General features: G+C 39.2%; 1 protein-coding gene across 1 annotated transcript in view; it reads left to right on the top strand.

Moving 5' to 3' along the window:
- Positions 1 to 1,038: 1,038 nt before the first annotated feature.
- The window catches only part of LOC109872386 (bone morphogenetic protein/retinoic acid inducible neural-specific 2), a 121,255-nt gene continuing 100,635 nt past the window's right edge, over positions 1,039 to 21,658 (top strand). Inside the window, exon 1 of the mRNA XM_020463594.2 lies at positions 1,039 to 1,737. The gene's annotated coding sequence lies outside the window, so the exon portion shown is untranslated. The remainder of the gene's footprint in view (positions 1,738 to 21,658) is intronic.

The raw sequence follows: 21,658 nt of genomic DNA on the forward strand, positions 1-21,658 counted from the left end.
CAAAACGTGACGCTGTGTAGTTTAGTAACACATACTGTCCACATACAGGAAATTTGTGCAAATAATTTATGTAATAATAATGTAATGTAGCTTTATTGGATAATCTCACAGCTAAATATGGTTAAATAACAAGTAAACTGAGAAACAGTCTTTCTCTCGTGTCTCCATCTCTTTGCCTACTTACACTAGCGGTAATTCCCTGAGGTTCTCAACCTCTTCAACACACCACCACAATATGGGAGTGATTCAATCAGATTTTGGAACCAGTCCTATAGGATTCCTATACAAGAATCCAATTGAAAAAAAGCATATTAGATTTTGGAACCAATCTTATAGGATAAAATCCCAATAGGAGAGGTGCTATAGGATTCTATCCCCTAGGATAAAATCCTATAGGATGGGTTCTAAAATCTGATAGGATTTCTATTGGGGAATCTATTGGATTCTAATATGATTTTTTTTATTACTAGGAATTTCAGAGGTTAAAAGGGAAGAGAAAGGAACGTTCTAAACAGGCACTTTTTGGGGGGTTCGAACCGGTTCAGAACTTTGAAAATAATTTGTTCCAACCCCATTTCCAGACACTATAATCTATGCGAAGGTGCATTGAAGCCTTTCTGGCAGCTCATGTTGGCCCAATGCCCTACTTTATGTTGGTGTTTCCTTTATTTTGGCAGTTACCTGCATCTCTCTTCAGAAACTAGGGACTTTGTCAGTATGAATTCAGTTTGCCAGGAGTCACAACAAATTTGCAACACACAAATTTGGCTAAAGTATTGGGGGAAGCATTTCTCTTTCATTAGCCAGGCTGTCCCTTCAGGCTTGCAGAGCTCCGTATATCCTCTCCTCTGCTTCCCCAACCCCCAGCCTACCATTTCCCCACTCTCTCTCCTCTTCTCATGTCCCTCTCCTTCCTTCCACATAGCATTATCGACCCCTCCTCCCTGTACTTTGCTCTGAGCTCAGCTCAACCAATCACAGTCTGGGAGGCGTGGCAACAAGAGTCGGTTTGACAGAGCAAAGAGATGTGTTCCTGAAAGACTTTGAGCAAGAGCAATCGTCAGTCCAGTGCTCATCCGAAGTGCTGGGCTTGAGAGTGAGTGATGACTGTAACAGGGGCAGCTGAAGCTTAGCTGTGTGGCTCACAGAAAAAGGTGTACATTGTATTTCTCTGCTTTGGTAGCAGGTGCAGGCTCTTTACTGAAGGGAGAGTTGCCTAAAAGGAAAAGAAGAGATATTTTGTGTGGATTTTATTCTGGTTCTTCTGACTGCTACACTATATATTATAATTAAGACCTGGAGGAATGGGGGACACTGGCACCTTTGACTTTTATCTTGCTGTTTCCTATTTCTGAAATCTTAGATGCATCCTTAGTTTAAAAATATTTTTGGGGTGTGACTATTTTTGGTCTCAGCTGATTATCTCAAGCTAAATATACACTGTATTGTTGTGGACTTGACAGTGTTCTAGGGGCACCTTTGGACCCCAACTTGCAACCAACATTGACTAACTTGGCTATAGCAGTGAGAGGACAATGCCTGGATTATCCTATAATAAGCGACTCTGTAACTTGCCTGTTGGAAGCTGCAAGTGAATCAGGGACTGGACGCTGTCGGTTAGCTACTGGCTGCATTCCACCAGTTTGTCTGAAGACTGTAAACATCTTGACAACCTTCACTAGCTGGTAGGATACACGCACAACGAAAGAGACAACAGGATCACCCTTCACACTCTGGGTGAGATGCCATTGCTATTGCTTGCCTTGCTTCTATATCAATTTGTAATGTGCTTTAGAGTGCCTGAGTATTGATGTTATTATTTGCACAGTGACCTGGCTGGTGTGTATTATTAATAATGTTGAGTTAGTAGTCTGATTTTGTGTTTTTATCCAAAGAAGTTGTACATTCATTATCAACCTGTCATTTTTTTACTTCAGACGTTCGCTTAGTTTACTCTTAAATTATCTCCTTAAATTATTACTCTGGTGCTATGATGCTGAATTATTGTCTTTTTTTATTTGTGTGCAGTTTTTTGGTGATTTGAAACAGCTCGTATCAATGGGGGTGTCCCCTATAGCCTGTGACGCATGAATTTTGATGTGCATAGGCTACTATATTCAGCAGAGGATTTGTGAATATTATGTTTTATACATGCTCCTCTGTGAATTTGCATTCAGTTCGTAAGCATCTCCAACTAGGCTTACTCAGTCCAGATCTCTCCCTGCCTTAGGCTTAGGGTATGATAATGGAGCAGAGGAGAGAGAGAGATTCAGGAGATTGCTGCAAAATCATTGAAAGTGCCTTCAAAACGTGAGATGCCCAGTGCTTTAACTTTCTGGTCAAGTGAGAATTCTTCAACCAGTCATTTTAAATATAGCACCTCAAGAACAAAGCTTGAGAGATTTAACAAAACCACCCCACAGCTTTGTTGTTCACTGCATGGGTTTGCCTCCTCGCTGTGTGAACCTTGGATAACTGCCTGGGCATGGTGGAAGGAAAGGAAGAGGCAGTGTGTAGGTCAGTGCTTCCCTCTTGATATGGCCATGTGTCTCAAAGTATTTGTGCTCGTCAAAGGCCACAGGCAGCACTACCACTGTAGGAGGAAAGAACTGGACACTAGTGTGTGTGTGTGTACTACCACTGTAGGAGGAAAGAACTGGACACTAGTGTGAGCAATCAGTCTATTGTTTTACATATGTTCATGAATCCTCTTTGCACATGATTTTGGCAGACTAGAATCATGCTGACATTTCAATCGGAGGGGGTATTTCATGCAATTTTTCACCAAATATAAAGCAGCTTTCTTTTTTATCTAATCCGTGGAGGAAAATGTGTAAGCTGCTTCAGTGTATTTTTTAAGCTGTTGGTTCTGGGCGACTAAGCTGTTGGTTCTGTGCAATTCGTATTTGAATAGCGGATTCCTGGTTTTGATTGTTATAAGTATTTATAAACAATGATGAAATAAGTCTCTCTCTCCAATTACTTTTATTTGGTATTTTATTCACTAAGGGTGGGATATGGGCATTGTTGAGAACATAAATATACAATGTTATCAAAATGAACACATTTACGAGAAAAATATTCCCTGTTTCTTTACAACAAAGTGTCTCTGAGGGAGGTTGTCTGTCTTGTCCTCTATTTCCTGCCTGCTTTTATTGAACATCAAATGTACATGAATATCAGGGGCTTGCTACAGTGAGTAGTTACAACTAGTCTGCTTTTTAAAATTCCCTGTGGAGAGAGAGACTTTTAGATGCTCGACACCCTCCTCTGCCAGCAGTTGGGAAGGGAGAAGCAGATTCTTGACAGTTTTACTGCTTTTTCTCACCTACAGAGGGAGCATAGTACCACACAACGTTTAGCTGATCTGCCTACAGCACTAAGCTATTCCTGAGCTCACTCTTTTTTTTAAATGCGGTCTGAAACATGTATGATGCTTGGCTGAACTCTCTTAGAGAAGGATAAAGAACATTTTTAGAACGGGACATGTGCAATGTTTATAAGTAAATGCATTGATCTCAATTATTGAACATTATCACAGCAGAGATTCATTTGACTTGACATCCAAACCAAATTCATTGATTTTCAATGTTACTGTCAGCGGAGATTTAATCCCTCTGAGCCGCACAGGTTATGCTGCAGAAATGCACCATTTGTACTATCTTGACCCAGTTTAATGTTATTTTTTATTTGCAGCATTCTTTGGTGCACCATGAAGCCAGTTATCTAACTACAGTAGGCTATGTGAGTAGATGGGATACCACATGACGTGTGTGTGTGTGTGTGTGTGTGTGTGTGTGTGTGTGTGTGTGTGTGTGTGTGTGTGTGTGTGTGTGTGTGTGTGTGTGTGTGTTGTGTGTGTGTGTGTGTGTGTGTGTGTGTGTGTGTGTGTGTGTGTGTGTGTGTGTGTGTGTGTGTGTGTGTGTGTGTGTGGTAAAAATGTAGTGCTCCTAAATGAATAAAACATTGATCAGTAGCCAAGGCAAACTCAATACAGTATATGCCTAGGCCTAGCAGTAGTACAGCTGGATTTTCATTTGGAGATCTTATTTCCCAGATCGAAGCTGCTGATTCAAAGTGGACTGGAATGGAACCAGTCTCTCGATGTGTCCGAAATGGCACCCTATTCCCTTTAGGGTCAAAAGTAGTGCATTATAACAGGAATAGGGTGCCATTTCTCTCTGTAGTAGAGCCATATCAGTACAGCAAAATCGCTTGCCAAGAACATCTGTGCGGACATGATAATAGTCTTCCCCACCTTTTAGCAATCATTTGTGCCCAGGGAAGTTTGGGTCATTGATTACATTTCCATAATTGAGATTGAAGGATGGAGAGCTGTAGAAAATGAGATTGACAGAAGAGAGGGGAAACTTGGGCTGATCTCAACGAGTAGGGCCATTGTACACCAACTCTGTTCCACAAAGAGTGAAAAATATACTATCTTATACCCCAATATATGGCATAGTTAGGAGAGAGTGTCAATCGTTCTAATTTATTCATTGATGAGGAATTTTCCATCTTAATTTTTCCCCCTTATTATTGCTTATGCAGCCTGCTAAGTTAAAAATCATCATTTTTTGACTGGTTTGCATGTTTAATTAAATGTTAAATTCACAAGTTGAATTACCAAGCCTTCCCCTCATAACCTCTCTCTCCATTTCTTGACTTTCACAGAGAGAGCCCCCTTTTAACTTACTCATGCATGCAGTGTAGAAAGCATGCATGTCAATACGAGTTCAGAGCTGACTGAGGACTTTGGAGTCTAATATATATGCATTTTTTCACCCGTAGATAAAATGGTTTGCTGTGAAAGTATAAAAGTGTGTTTTAATCATTTGAAAGTGAAAATGGCTGACAGGCTTTTGATGTCGATCAATCAATCTTGGTTAATTATTAAAGCACTCAAGACAAAAACAATGCCAGGCTGATACAGAAAAATTAATTGAAATTCATTTTTCAAGGACTGGAATATGCAATGGATGTCGTAGCACTGCATATTCTATCTCAGGGGTCTCCAACAGGTCTCCAACAGCTCCAGTAGCTTGCAGCCCACATTTGAGTAGCTCGCCAAATAGTTCTGAAAGGACATGTAATTATTCATATATTCCACCGCAACCTGCCATAAACAAATCTAAAAGTATCAGAAACGACTAGCTACTATCTAATTAACGGAACATTGACATTACCCCACCCTGGTTAGCCACTATTGGCTTAAAAAGCTAAACCTAACACAATATCTGCCAATTAATTTCCAATATATATTGGCCCTGTCTGTGTGTGTGGTGTGCATGTTTGTCTATCACTCTGTGTGTAGCCAGTTGTGATAACCGCATGTGGGTTGACAGAAATACTTTCCCCAAAACCTTCTCAATTAAATCTTAACTGCAAAGTAGGCTTACCTGGCAGAACTATATCATGAGTAAGTATATAATTTCTATCTATTATTTGGTATTTGCTAACTTTTCTATGAAATGAGCAGCATCAGACAGACATATTCCTCACTAGCTAGATTATCGATTAAAGGGCCAGATGCAGAATTAAAGGGGAATTACATTCAAGTCTAAATGTATTTGTTTTCTTCGAGACCTACAAAAATTGCCTTCTGATTTAAGCATTGACATGGACTCTCAGAACATCCAATTTTATTTTTTCTCTATGAACAATTGCAATTTTGAGAGTGAAAAACAATAAAGCTAAAACCAGGAAAAATACAACTGAGAACATTATTTAGGAAAATATAAAACAGAATTTGGGGGGGAATATCACATATTTTATAGAGTTGTTTATTAACAACTACCAGGTATATTGCCAGAAAACAGTGCACTGCTTTCTCCTGCACACTAAGAACCTGGGCAAGACTTGCAGGGGAGAAGAGAAGAATGTGCCTATTTGAAAGCTAGAAAACAATGTAGCTCACAACATGTTTATTTTCTTAAAAGTAGCTCTCATGCAAGAAAAGGTTGGAGAGGTTCCAGTCCTTGAAAATGAATAAAATAATTTTTACAAATGAGTGAAACAAAGGACAGTTTTTTGGGGTGAGAAATTGGAAACTGAAATGAATCAGCACTCTATAACACAGGCTACTTATAAAGGATGCTTTTGCAATTGGGCCAAAAACTTGGATTTGTCTGTGTGTGTTGGAACATACAGTACACTCAATGGTTGACTGTTTAATAGCTGAGGCTCATCAATAAAGCCTCTGTTTGCATCCCAAATGGCATCCTATTCCCTAGATTGTGCGCTACTTTTGACCAAAGCCCTGTAGACCCTGGTGAAAAGTATTGCACTATATAGGGAATAAGGTGCCATTTGAGATGCAGCCACTGAGTCATGACTGCAGGCTGTTAATTTGAGACTGGAAATAATCCTGCAGCAACAGGAAATGTGGATTGTAATTCATGGACATTTTTGTAGGGGTTTATTTAAAAAAATGAATAAGTGAAAATCAAGTCTGACATTTTTACACATTTCAGAAGACTTTAATTCAAATATATTACAAGTTTTATATGTCCTGCATTGCAGACAAATTATCCTGCAACACATGGTGATCAGATTAAGATCCTACATCAGGATGTTTCAGGGTCACTGAAGAGACTAGCTAAGCATCCTTAGCTCCATGACAAGAAAAACACAATTGAGGTGACTGTACTGTATAAAGGCTAACCCTGAGCAAGGCCTTAAAGTCAAGTTACAGTATGGTTCAAATAGGAAATTCATATTTATATCATTTTATACTGGGTGCACTCATTAGACGTGCTTCAGCAGTCAACAATCTGATTTAAAAGATGGGAAATTCCAACTCAAGAGGAGTTCTCATTCATGTGGAAAAGGGTAGTAGCAGTAATAGCTAAATTAGATACAAGTTCATGGCCTTTTTTATCACACTGTATCCAGATTATGTAATAAAGCAGTACATTCTGGGAGATGATGTGGAAGCCCTTTGATCGTATGAGGGTGGTAGTACCCCCATCCTTTAACGCAGGGCAAGATAACTAGATTCAACCGCAGGCCAAATCTTCTTAGGAACGGTTGGTCGGGGTGCCGGACAATAAAGTCATTTGTACTCTTTCTAAATTGACCACAAGAAATTGTATTTGAAAATAACAATAATTTCATACCTTGATTCAATTGAAATACGATCACTTATGTCTCTTTTTGTTACCAGTAGGAATATTTAAAAATATATATTTTTGTGCTAAATTCCTGGTAATTTGACAGTATTTATTGACCCAAAACTAAAATCCCCCAAATATATCTCTATTTTTTTCTCTAAAAACTGTTGGGGAACAAACAAATATCACTTATTTTGGCCCACAGGCCGCCTGCAGACGACCATTGCTTTAATGAGTCAAACCTCTTGTTCTGCAAGGTGTTCTTCTCTTCTTATTATGAATTATAAAAATAAAAAGTTCTCAATGTTCTTGCAACCAGCATATAAAGGTTTATATCATTTTTACAGTATAATGTATGCCCCAAGATCATTTTTTATGTCAACAAATACAGTGGCTGTGGTATGTTGTGTAGATCCTTAGGCCATATAGTTTGAATCCAAGCACAGTGGCAGTGGATCCTAGTTTTATTGGGTTCTACTAAAGCCTATAAAATATCTGCTGTTGGACGAAAGACAAGATTTGTGTAATATAAACAGGCTACACTACTGATAAAGATGGCACGTTTAGTGTCTTGAAAAAAAAACTGTTTAAATACCACCAATAACTTTTTTGTCAGCCTTTAATGTTTAATGGTGAGGTTCAAGATGGCATCAATCATCAAAACGTGGAAATTCCAGATTATCCTGGTCAAGGGTCCGTGGCGAAAAATTATTTATTGGACTAGAAGTCAAGGATCAGAAGAGACCAGGCAGCAACCAGGGATGTGTCCCAAACGGCACTCTGTTCCCTACACAGTGCCCTACTTTTCACCACAACCCTGTGGGCCCTTGTCAAAAGTAGTGCATTATATAGAGAATATGGTGTCATTTGGGACACAGGCTTAGTTGATTCATGCTGCAGCTGGGCACAGGTGGAGGTTCCACCAATCAGCCCCAACAGCAGGCTTCTTTCACTGCATTTTAATTGAGTACTAAGAGGATGCCAGCCATCAGAGACCACAAGCTGTAAGCCATTACAGTTGGCGGCAGGGTCTGATGGCCCACAGATTGACTTGATTTTGATTGTCCAAGCGAGTGAGGAAGATCTGTCCCAAGCGGAATTTACTGCATTTTATGATTTCCAGTAGATGATAATAACGAATAACTGTAATTCTGAGTAAATGCTTGAAAGTATGTGGACCAGAATGCTAGGTCCAAAAATGTATCTTCATTATTTGACCTAGCCAGAATGTGGACATTTTGTTCTTCTGTAAGTGCAGTCCTTTTCCCCATCGCAATTTGAAGCAGGGGACTGGCTATTGTCATCCATTACCACATACAATATGACTGAGTGAGAGTACGGAGAACTGTGCTGCTCTGCTCTAGGTATTAGGAATTGGAACAGTACTGCATCAGCCCCATATCAAGCTTCCATGCTCCTCTCCCACCACCCTTGTTCTCAACCAATGATGTATGTAAACTATGGATTGCTGATGCTATGTATTGGCCAATGAGAGGCTTTGAAGCCACCGGTCAGCCATATTGGCACTGCCCAGTAGGAGCATTCTCAATAGGAATGAATGGAATTGTACAGTATTTTAATTAAATGTTTCAAGGACAAAATTACATGTATTTAAAGGGAAATGTAAAAATAATGTAAACTTCATAATCATCATCTCTAGTACCACCCCACACACGTAATAAAGAGGAAGATAAGTGTTTCCAATGAAATCGTCAACCAATTAACAGGCAATGCCTACTCACAATTGATAAAAATCACACTCTGCACACCGATGATGTTCCTCTTTTTTACTACAAAACATAAAAACGCAGCAATTTCACATATGCTGATGTTGGGGTGATGCTGGAGATAATGAATATTAAGTTGTAAAATGTTGACTTTTCCTTTTCAGTATTTTGTTGTAGTGGGAACAGTAACATTATTAGTCATATCTAAAAATTATACTTGGCCTCGGTGTACGCTCATTCCTTCGACGATAAACGCGAATCTGACCATCACCCCTGGTGAGACAAAACCGTGACTCGTCAGTGAAGATAACTTTTTGCCTGTCCTGTGTGGTCCAACGACAGTGGGTTTGTGCCCATAGGCGACGGTGTTGCCAGTGATGTCTGGTGAGGACCTGCCTTACAACAGGCCTACAAGCCCTCAGTCCAGCCTCTCTCAGCCTATTGCAGATAGTCTGAGCACTGATGGAGGGATTGTGCGTTCCAGGTGTAACTCGGGCAGTTGTTGTTGCCATCCTGTACCTGTCCCGCAGGTGTGATGTTCGGATGTACCGATCCTGTGCAGGTGTTGTTACACGTGGTCTGCCACTGCGAGGACGATCAGCTGTCCATCCTGTCTCCCTGTAGCACCGTCTTAGGCGTCTCACAGTACAGACATTGCAATTTATTGCCCTGGCCACATCTACAGTCCTCATGCCTTCTTCTTGTTCACGCAGATGAGCAGGGACCCTGGGTATCTTTTTTTTGTGTTTTTCAGAGTCAGAAGGCTTCTTTAGTGTCCGAAGTTTCATAACTGTGACCTTAATTACGTACCGTCTGTAAACTGTTAGTGTTTTAACGACCGTTCCACAGGTGCATGTTCATGAATTGTTTTTGGTTCATTGAACGAGCATGAGAAACAGTGGTTAAACTCTTGACAATGAAGTTCTGCGAAGTTATTTGGATTTTTACGAATTATCTTTGAAAGACAGGGTCCTGAAAAAGGGATGTTTCCTTTTTGCTGAGTTTATGTTCCCTGATAGAGTAGTTCCCTAGTAGAATAGTTGCCCTTGTTGGTCAACCAGTAGCACTTGGTAGATTTGGAAATCTCTCATCGCGATTATTATTAAGCCAAGTCTTTCCTTTTTAAGCTCATGCAGTAGTTGGTGTGAAAACAATGCAGTGTGGATAGTTGTCACTATCTCCCTGATGCATTGGTACCAAGGGAACGTTTGAATATTGTACACATGCTGTAATTAGATTAGTATTCGCATGCTCTTCGAAAATGGTAGGGTTGTAATCAGATGCCTAGTTGTGTACTGTATAGATAGACTTCTTGTGGCACTGTACTGCTGATGACACAGTATTTACCGAATTATAATGAGTAAGACAACACATTATACACAAGTAGATGTATTTATTATTTCATACCTGTTTTTCCAAACCAAGATACCTCTTTGACTGGGCACTTGTTTTTATGGCACCTGTCTCAAATAATTCATATTTACTGCCTCTTCTATAGAGGCCTATGTAGTACATGGAGCTGTTTTTACAGAGAAGTGGACCACTGTGTGTTTGGATGGGTAATTAATTAATGCTGACTGTACTTTCATGTATGGTGCGGCCACACTTCCCACAACAGGCTGGCTGTATATTACTGTTTATTTTATTATTCCTATTGCTTCCCTTTCTGACTTCATGACATAAGATAGGCCTATGTATCAATAACTGAAATGCGTGGATTGATTTATGCATTTTTTTCATGGTTGTGACTTTCCATTCACAATTGCTCTTGGATGCCAGAGTGGTTACCAAATATTGAAGATTACTTCCTGTAGATAGCTTTTTTCAGTACATTTTGGCAACTTGCGCATAAACAATAGCTGAAATGGCATTGTACAGTCATCAATTCATTTCATTTAGGGATAAGACAAACATAAAAATACATCCCGCAGTGGGGGGGTCCTCTATTGCAAATTTGACATTTAGTGTTAAACCTCTAGTATGTGATGTGAGGAAGATCTTTGGAGGATATACCCTTGGACTTTGTTTTCATGAATTATACATTGTGCAGAGAGAGACAAGTAGAAATGTTCTTGCTATTCCTTTCACTTCTTGATACTGACTGCTTTTGCCAGTCCTTCATTATCTTTTCTCCTGTAGCCCACAATACTTAGACCTGGCTGCACTTTTGGATTAGAGAGATTGTCATCGCTGTCACTTGCTTATCTATTTCTTCCCTCTTGAAATAAAGCTTAGCCAGACGTGTGATGCCCTCAAGATTACCAGTAGGCAGGTATGGAAATCCTTGACCGATGAGATGTCCTTTGTCTGAGCTTCACCTGTGTTGCTCCTTAGCCTATCCAGAAAATGTTGTCGGTATCTTAAGCCTTTAGAAGGCGTTCGCCAACAGATCCTGAAGCATATTCAAACTGTCATCTCTCTTATTTAATTAAAACCTCAACATTGTGTACACTCACTTTCGCGTGACAGACATCCATTTACTCACAGAATACTTGAAAGCCATTGCCCTCCTTCTGCCCACTCTAACTTCCTGCCTTACCTGTCAGTCATGAGAATTCATGCCTCTGGTTCCCTCTTCGTCGTTCTAATGTCCCTAAAAGTCCACATAGGACTTATTCTGCCTTTTTGCATGCCAATGATATCAAGTGACACATGGGGAGAAAAATAGAACTCTGAGAGATGGAGCAGTGTGGTGACAGAGCGATTTGATGTCTAAATATAGGATCCCTGCCTTTGCACATATTTCATTCAGACACCCCACAAAAGGGAAGTGGTCTATGTGGAAATTGACTCATCCTGTTGGAGTCTGCAGTTTTTTTCATCTCAGGGGTTCAAAAGACTGTGCGTCTGTTTTTCCCGTCTTCACTTTTCCCTCTGTGCAGTGGTTTGCTAAATGACTCATGTTTCCTCTCGCAATACCTACAGGCATACATCAGCCACAGCAGGATTAAGCTGAATGTGAGCACGATTTAAGGGCTTTAGCAACTGTCTCCCCATACATCTTAATAGAATTCACATGGCCTTCTGTTTGGGCTAAATACGGTCCTGTCTTGGTATTTCTCCTGACGTTTATACGAAGTGAAGGTGTTTAAGTTGACAACTGGCTTACTTGCTTATGGGCAGGGCAGAGATGAGTCAATTAAATAGTTGGTTTGGCTCAGTAATATTTCTACCATCTTTTATTCTGTCTCTCTGAAAAAAAAAAAAATATCAAACTGAACCAATAGAGTACAGTATATTCATTTTGTAAGCACTAATATCCAATGAGTTGTACAACAAGCCCTCATAAAGCCTCATAGTCACAGACAATGTAGAACATCTCTGGAAATGCAAGCTATTTGCAATCTGAATGATGAAATATAATTTTGAGCTAGGCAGAAGAATAAAAGCAGTGTAGCGTAAAACGCATAAAAAAATAATAATGCCCCCATGATTGAATGTGGAGATGAACCACCATGTTGTTTTAAACACTGTCAGTTCGCCGAATACTAAAAGGTCAAACCATTGTGTGAAATGAGTCCAGATAGAAAGGTCATTGAGATACTTTGTTTCTTAATAGATTAGGCTGGAACCATAATGGCTTCTTGTTTCTCTTATTATCGAAGATAATAATACGGACTGCCAGCCCTTTTGTTCTTGCTCCAGTGGACACACTGTAATCACTCTTTGTGAATTTGGAGAGAGGATGGTATACCCTTACAAAAAAACACGTAAAAAAAAAATGTTTTAGTCACGTGTGATGTTTCACATTTGAACAAATCATGTGAAAAAGGTCACATGGGATAACAGACATGTAAGTCAGACACATGGGAAGTTTGACAGATTTTTCACGTTCATTTTTCACATGATTCATGTGGTTTATCAACATTTTATGTGATATTCTACATTTCACATGTGCTTTTGTCAGTGGTGGGATTAGAACCCAGGTTTCCCTGCAGAGAAGCCAAGGTCTTGACCATTTGACCAAGAGGGCAAACACTAGTTTTGAAGTCGCAGGTGGGATACCTCATCACATGATCATGAGCAACCATAACCGATTCATGTCCGCTACACCTTCCCATGTGGATTTTCACATTTCAATGTGAAGTAGGGCTGTCAAACAATTAAAACATTTATTGAGTTTTTATCGCAGGATTTGCTGTGATTGATCACAAATAATCGCAAATTCATAATTTGTTCAAATTGAGCTGTTAATTACGATTTTTTTTAAATAAAAAGCTTAACAAGAATATTTCCGTTTTGATTTTGTCAGTTAGCAAAATTTACAAACAATTTATTTATCCTCAAACTCAACTTGTTTTCACATCACATTGTTGTTTTTAGCTGTATAGATTATGTATTACGTTTTCAGTTTATTTGGAACGCTTTCAGAAAATGCAATAATCAAAAATTGTGCACTAAAATTACAAAGTCAACTTCAGTCAACTGGCAACACTAATTTGAACATGTTAAAGAGGATAAATAAGGCGACAAGGAGCACTAGCTTCACTGGGCTTCTTTCAACGGTCACTGTCAAATGTATGAAGAAGAGAGGTGTGTGCCTGCAGCAGTAACACTCCGAATGGATGGCTCAGAAATAACAAATCATCATTTTAACACACTTAAATGATTATACACAGGTAAACTGCTACCTTTTTACAGAATGGCATTAAAGAATTTGCAACCTCATATGTGAAAACATTGCTTCGACAACATCTTAACCAAACCTTTTCACATGTGAGGGGAATAACACTTTCACCACCACAAGCGAAATTGTAATTACACATGTGAAAGTTAGATTTTCAAATGTGAATGTTTCTTATACAGTACCAGTCAAAGGTTTGGACACACCAACTCATTCAAGGGGTTTTCTTTATTTGGACTGTTTTCTACATTGTAGAATAATAGTGAAGACATCACAACTATGAAATAACACATATGGAATTACATAGTAACCAAACAAGTGTTAAACAAATCTAAATATATTTTATATTTGAGATTCTTCGAAGTAGCCAACATTTGCCTTGATGACAGCTTTGCACACTCTTGGCATTCTCTCAACCTTCATGAGGTAGTCACCTGGAATGCATGTCAGTTAACAGGTGTGCCTTGTTAAAAGTTCATTTGTGGAAATTCTTTCCTTCTTAATGTGTATGAGCCAATCAGTTGTGTTGTGACAAGGTAGGGTTGGTATATAGAAGATAGCCCTATGCAAAGGATAAGTTCATTAGAGAAAACTGCACCTGAGATTGCAGCCCAAATAAATGCTTCACAGAGTTCAATTAACAGACACATCTCAACATCAACTGTTCAGAGGAGACTGTGTGAATCAGGCCTTCATCGTCGACTTGCTGCGAAGAATCCACTACTAAAGGACACCAACAAGAAGAGACTTGCATGGGCCAAGAAACGAGCAATGGACATTAGACCGGTGGAAATCTGTCCTTTGGTCTGATGAGTCCAAATTTGAGATTTTTGGTCCCAACCGCTGTCTTTGTGAGAAGAGGTGAACGAATTATCTCCACATTTGTGGTTCCCACCGTGAAGCATGGAGGAGGAGGTGTGATGTAAGTATGTGCTTTGCTGGTGACACTGTCAGTGATTTATTTAGAATTCAAGGCACACTTAACCAGCATGACTATACAGCATTCTGCAGCGATACGCCATCCCATCTGGTTTGCACTTAGTGGACTATCATTTGTTTTTCAACAGGAAAATGACACAAAACACACCTCCAGGCTGTGTAAGGACTATTTGACCAAGAAGGAGAGTGAAGGAGTGCTGCATCAGATGACCTGGCCTCCACAATCACCCGATCTTAACCCAATTGAGATGATTTGGGAGGAGTTGGACTGCAGTGAAGGGAAATCAGCCAACAAGTGCTCAGCATATGTGGGAACTCGTTCAAGACTTTTGGAAAAGCATTTCAGGTGAAGCTGGTTGAGAGAATGCCAAGAGTGTAAATCTGTCATCAAGTTTTGATGTCTTCACTATTATTTTACAATGGTGAAAATAGTATAAATATAGAAAAACCCTTGAAATGACTAGGTGTGTCAAAACTATTGACTGGCACTGTATATGAACTGCAAATTAGATTTTCAAATGTGAATAATTTTTGGGGAGGTGACAGTGTTTTCAATGTTTTTTCTATGTGGATCTAGATTTCTAAGGCACTTGCTCGCAGTTCCTATCACTTCCACTGGAAGTCACCAGTCTTTAGAAATTGGTTGATGTTTTTCCTTTGAGAAATTAAGAAGTAGGGCTGTTCAGAACGAGGGTCGAGTCTAGTGTACTGTTGTGATTGAAAGCTCGCTTCACTTAGTTTTTATCCTCTGTTAAGACTGTCTTGATCAGGTCAGGTTACAGGAGACCACAACCCTACAGATTATCTCTCAACCCCAACAGAGGAGGAGAGATCTAGGGGTCTGAAGATGTGGGGGTTTTATGACCCCTCACGCCCCTGGTAAATCTTAGGCCACAGACAAATTCCCTTTGTGCTGTTACTATGGAGAACCAGCCTCAGAACATTAAACATGACACAAAGGGACATTGGAACAATGATTTCCATCAGCCACAATGGTGGTCATAACGATAGATGGAATATGGAAATGTATGTCATTTTTGTTTTGTTAATAAAAGTTAATAGATGACGTTATTAAGAAAACAATGTAACGTCAACAGTTTACCTAGTATATGTTTGATGTTTATACATTGTACGTTGTTTGGAAAATGTCCAAATCAAAGACAATGTTTTGGTAAAGATGAAATGTGAAGTTAGTTGTCTAAAATTGGATTTGAGTAAAGAGATTTGAGTAGACCTTGCCTCTTAACTAGGTACGCCCAGAGAATTGACCTAAAGGTGGTTATGCCCACTTCTGACACGAGGGTATAAAACCTGTGAGTAAAGAATTTACAGATGAGACTAAGTGACCCAAGCTGCAGCCGAGGTCTAAAAAGTCAACGAACCCAAAACGCACCACAAGTTTTTAAGACAAAGAAATATTTTTCTACCCAAGCTACGGATGAGTAGCTGTGTCTAAGCGGGTGAATTCAAGTCGAACCACCTAGCCTCCACCTCCCATCGAATTGTGGTATCTACACTGTTTCATTCATACGCTGTGAGCTCTGAGCTACAGAGCTGTCTGTCCTCAGAAGAGCCCTTCCAGAACAAGGGCGAGGGAACAGACTCCTAAGCCAAAAGGACACTGACATTGTGAGGACGACCAGAAGAGGTGCGCTGGAGAAGTGCGTCATTGAGCAGCCTGAACGGTCCACGCGGAGAATCCACAGAGACCTTCCCCACGTATTATCATTATACTCTGACCCATAAGAGTGGCAGTTTGGGGCAAGGCTAGGGTTAGAATAAGCATAGCTGACAAATTCACCCAAATGTATATTTATCTTGTGTACTTTCTCTTTTTCTCTCTTTTTTAAATCCCCATCTTGGGTAACACGCGACATAGTGTGTTGGCCCGTTATACTAAGTTATAATCAAATAGCCTAGAATGTGTTTTTGTGTATGTGTATCTTTTATCATCATTTTAGCTTTCTAGTCAATAACTAATCAACTAAGATTGGTGTGGTACGAACTCATTGGTGAGACCCGGGTCCGTGCAGACTCCCGGATTATGCAACGTTCAGAACGAGATTGTAGAGGTAACTGGTTAATTAGCGGCTGTTGTAAAATCGACATTCTGATATTCTTTGAGTTCATTTAGGAAATAGAAACTCAATAAAAACGTATTTTCTCATGGTGCCCCAGGTTAATGAGTTAATAATTGCTTGATTCAGCTAATCACGCAATTAGAAACTTTTAATAATTTGATGAACAGTCATCACATTAACTAATACAACATCACGACACTGCTATTGAACGCAGTTTATCCTGTCTTAAATTGTATCGATTATTTATGTTAAAAAATACCTGAAGTTGTATTAGGAAAGTTGTTTGAATTGTTTGGATCAAGATTATAGGTAATTTATTAGATATTTTGGAGTCATGTTGCGCGAGTTGGAACTGGTGTTTTTTTTTATCGAACGCGCCAAGTAAATGGACATTTTGTAGATATAATGACGGAATTAATCGAACAAAAGGACCATTTAGGATGTTTATGGAACATATTGGAGTACCAACAGAGGAAGATCTTCAAAGGTAAGGCATGAATTATATAGTTATTTCTGACTTTTGTGTCGCGCCTGATGGGTTGAATTATGATTGTCATGTGTTTGTTTGATGGGGTGCTGTCCTCAGATAATAGCATGGTTTGCTTTCGCCGTCAAGCCTTTTCAAAATCTGACACAGTGGCTAGATTAACAAGAAGTTAATCTTTAATTTGGTGTATTGCACTTGTGAATGTATGAAAATTAAATATTTCTAATCATTTTTTTACATTTCGCGCTCTGCCATTTCACCGGATGATGTCGAAGCCGTAATTAACATGTGAACTCTAAATGTGATACATGAGAAAATATGGTTTCACATGTGAAATTTAAGTTGAACATCTGAAAATGTGTGTTTTTTGATAACACTTTATTTGACACCTATGACGCTATCATAACCATGTCATAATAGTTTTGTATTTTTTTTATATAACCTTTATTTAACTAGGCAAGTAAGCTAAGAATAAATTCTTAGTTACAATGACGGCCTACCACAAGGCAAAAGGCCTCCTGCAGGGATGGGGGCTGGGATTTAAAAAACAAACAAATTAAATAAAAATATAGGACAGAACACATATCACAAGAAGACGTGTGTTTTGACACCTACATAAGAGCGTCAAAGCCCACAAATCCTACCACAAGACAAACCATTCCATTCTTCAAACAAACTTTGAATCCAACATATGGAAATGTATCACAGGACATTATTTGGGTGTTGTAAGGGTAGTAATGTAAGCCAGATAGAACTATCAGGTACAGTTGAAGTCGGAGGTTTACATACACCTTAGCCAAATACATTTAAACTCAGTTTTTCACAATTCCTGACAATTAATCCCAGTAAAAATTCCCTGTTTTAGGTCAGATAGGATCACCACTTTATTTTAAGAATGTGAAATGTCAGAAAAATAGAAAAGAGAATGATTTTTTTCAGCTTTCATTTTTTTCATCACATTCCCAGTGAGTAAGAAGTTTACATACACTCAATTAGTATTTGGTAGCATTGTCTTAAATGTTTAACTTGGGTCAAACGTTTCAGGTAGCCTTCAACAACCTTCCCACAATAAGTTTGGTGAATTTTGGCCCATTCCTCGAGACAAGGGTTGGTGTAACTGAGTCAGGTTTGTAGGCCTCCTTGCTCACACACGGATTTTCAGTTCTGCTTACAAATGTTCTATAGGACTGAGGTCAGGGCTTTGTGATGGCCACTCCAATACCTTGACTTTGTTGTCCTTTAAGCCATTTTGCCACAATTTTGGAAGTATGCTTGGGGTCATTGTCCATTTGCAAAACCCATTTGATACCAAGCTTTAACTATGTCTTGAGATGTTGCTTCAAAATATCCACATCAATTTCCTACCTCATGACGCCATCTATTTTTTTAAGTGCACCAGTCCCTCCTGCAGCAAAGCACCCCCACAACATGATGCTGCCACCCCCTGCTTCACGGTTGGGATGGTGTTCTTCGGCTTGTTGTCCTTAAGCCATTTTGCCACAACTTTGGAAGTATGCTTGGGGTCATTGTCCATTTGGAAGACCCGTTTGCGACCAAGCTTTAACTGAGGTCTTGAGATGCTGCTTCAATATATCCACATAATTTTCCATCAGCAAAGCACCCCCACAACATGATGCTGCTTCACGGTTGGGATGGTGTTCTTTGGCTTGCAAGCCTCCCCCTTTTTCCTCCAAAAATAACGATGGTCATTATGGCCAAACAGTTCTATTTTTGTTATATCAGACTAGAGGACATTTCTCTAAAAAGTATGATCTTTGTCCCCATGTGCAGTTGCAAAGCGTAGTCTGTCTTTTTTATGGCGGTTTTGGAGCAGTGGCTTCTTCCTTGCTGATAGCCTTTTAGGTTATGTCGATATAGGACTTGTTTTTACTGTGGATTTAGATACTTTTGTACCTGTCTATCTCTAGGAGACAGAACGTGTCTCATTCCTGAGTGGTATGACGGCAGTGTGGTCCCATGGTGTTTATACTTGCGTACTATTGTTTGTACAAATGAACATGATACCTTCAGGCATTTGAAAATTGCTCCTAAGGATGAACCAAACTTGTGGAGGTCTTGGCTGATTTCTTTTGATTTTCCCATGATGTCAAGCAAATAGGCACTGAGTTTGAAGGTAGGCCTTGAAATACATCCACAGGTACACCTCCAATTGACTCAAATGGTGTCAATTAGCCTATCAGAAGCTTCGAAAGCCATGATATCATTTTCTGGAATTTTCCAAGTTGTTTAAAGCCACAGTCAACTTAATGTATGTAAACTTCTGACCCACTGGAATTGTGAATTATAAGTGAAATAATCTATCTGTAAACAATTGTTGGAACAATTATTTTAAGAAAATTATTATTAGATGTCCTAACCGACTTGCCAAAACTATAGTTTGTTAACAAGAAATGTGTAGAGTGGTTGAAAAATGAGTTTTAATGACTCCATCCTAAGTGCATGTAAACTACTGTACATGACCATATGTCAGTCATAAGTCCCAAAGAGAGTGTTTTGTTCTGCCCCTGCATTCATCCCAGCCATTAGTGACAGAGCATTGGGCTAAGCACAAGTTTGACATCAATGTGTGTACTATTACAATAGTAAATGTTATATTACATAAATAGTATGTTATATAGCATTTCCTACAATTAGCTTTTTTTGTACCTTTCCCCAGATCTGTGCCTTGACACAATCCTTTATCGGGGCGCTAAGTACAATTCCTTCAACCTTATGGCTTGGTTCTTGTGAGCCTTTCCAAATCATGTCCAATCAATTGAATTTACCACAGGTGAACTCCAATCAAGTTGTAGAAACATCTCAAGGATTATCAATGGAAACAGGATAGGGTCTGAATACTAAATAAGGTATTTCAGTTTTTTTTTGTTATGAATTTGCAAAAATGTCTAAAAACAAATTTTTTGTCATTGTGTGTGTAGACTGATAAGGAACATGTTTTATTTCATCCTTTTTAGAATAAGGCTGTATTGTAACAACATTTGGTCCAGGGGTCTGAATGCTTTCCAAAGGCATTGTGTATATGGAGTGAATTCGACATACTGTTGTTGCCTCAACAATGCATGGGCGTATTTGGTTGTTTTGCACAACACCATCTTTAGCTAAACAAACATTATCTGGAATAGATGGTAGCTAACTGTTAGCTAGCTAGCTACATGAACAGTTGAACAGTTTACTAAAACATGATTGTAATGTATTTGAAAACGTGTGAAAGCTTTTTCTATTGCCATAATATTATAGGGTGTCTACCCAGTCTGGACAGAGTGGGTGAAAACATTCTTTGGTGATTCAATTTAAATTCTTATGTTATGTCATTCTTATGTCATGTTCTGAATCATTCAGTGGGGTCTTTCTCTATTTCGTGACCTAATACATACGATAATAAGCACCGAGCTCTGATGACATGAAAATCATGCACTGAAATATGAAAATACGACATGTCATATATCAAAATCAATATCCATTTATGTCCTACAGATTTGAGACGATGAGTTCAACAGGAAAGTGAGCCTGTCAGGTAACCATCCACAGAATCCAGCATACTCATTTTAGAAGACTAACTGATCATTAGAAAACCCTTTTGCAATTATGTTAGCACAGCTAAAAACTCTTGTACTGATTAAAGAAGCAATAAAACTGGCCTTCTTTAGACTAGTTGAATATCTGGAGCATCAGCATTTGTGGGTTTAATTACAGGCTCAAAAATGTCCATAAACAAAGAACTTTCTTCTGAAACTTGTCAGTCTATTCTTGTTCTGAGAAATGAAGCCTACGCCATGTGAGAAATTGCCAAGAAACTGAAGATCTCATACAACGCTGTGTACTACTCCCTTCACATAACAGCGCAAACTGTCTCTAACCAGAATAGAAAGAGTAGTGGGAGGCCCCGGTGCACAACTGAGCAAGCGGACAAGTACATTAAAATTAAGACGCCTCACAAGTCCTCAACTGGCAGCTTCATTAAATAGTACCCGCAAAACACCAGTCTCAACATCAACCGTGAAGAGGCGACTCCAGGATGCTGGCCTTTCACAACAGTTTTCAGCTGTGCTAACATAATTGCAAAAGGGTTTTCTAATGATCAATTTGCCTTTTAAAATTATAAACTTAGATTAGCCAACACGACATGTCATTGGAACACAGGAGTGATGGTTGCTGATAATGGGCCTCTGTACGCCTATGTAGATATTCCATAAAAAATCTGCCGTTTCCAGCTACAGTAGTCATTTACAACATTAACAGTGTCTACACTGTATTTCTGATCAATTTTATGTTATTTTAATGGACAAAAAAAAGATTTTCTTTCAAAAACAAGGACAATTCTAAGTGACCCCAAACTTTTGAACGGCAGTGAAAATCTGTGGAAGGGTGTAAAACAATTTCTAGAGTGTTGAACATTTCAAAGAACACAGTTGTCTCCATCATTGTGAGTAATACGGAACTACCTAGACTCGGCTTAGAGCTGGCCATCTGACCAACCTGAGCAACCAAGCAAAATAGGACCTTTGTCAGGGAGGTGATCAAGAACACAATGACCACTAACAGAACTACAGAGTTTCTTGGCTGAGATTGCAATAAAGGCCCATGAAAGACAGAGCATAAGGCAAAAGATTTAACTATTTGGCCTGAATGCAAAGCGCTGTGTCTGGAGAAAACCAGGCACAGCTCAT

The sequence above is a fragment of the Oncorhynchus kisutch genome, linkage group LG27 (assembly GCF_002021735.2).
Source record: "Oncorhynchus kisutch isolate 150728-3 linkage group LG27, Okis_V2, whole genome shotgun sequence".
Classification (NCBI taxonomy): domain Eukaryota; kingdom Metazoa; phylum Chordata; class Actinopteri; order Salmoniformes; family Salmonidae; genus Oncorhynchus; species Oncorhynchus kisutch.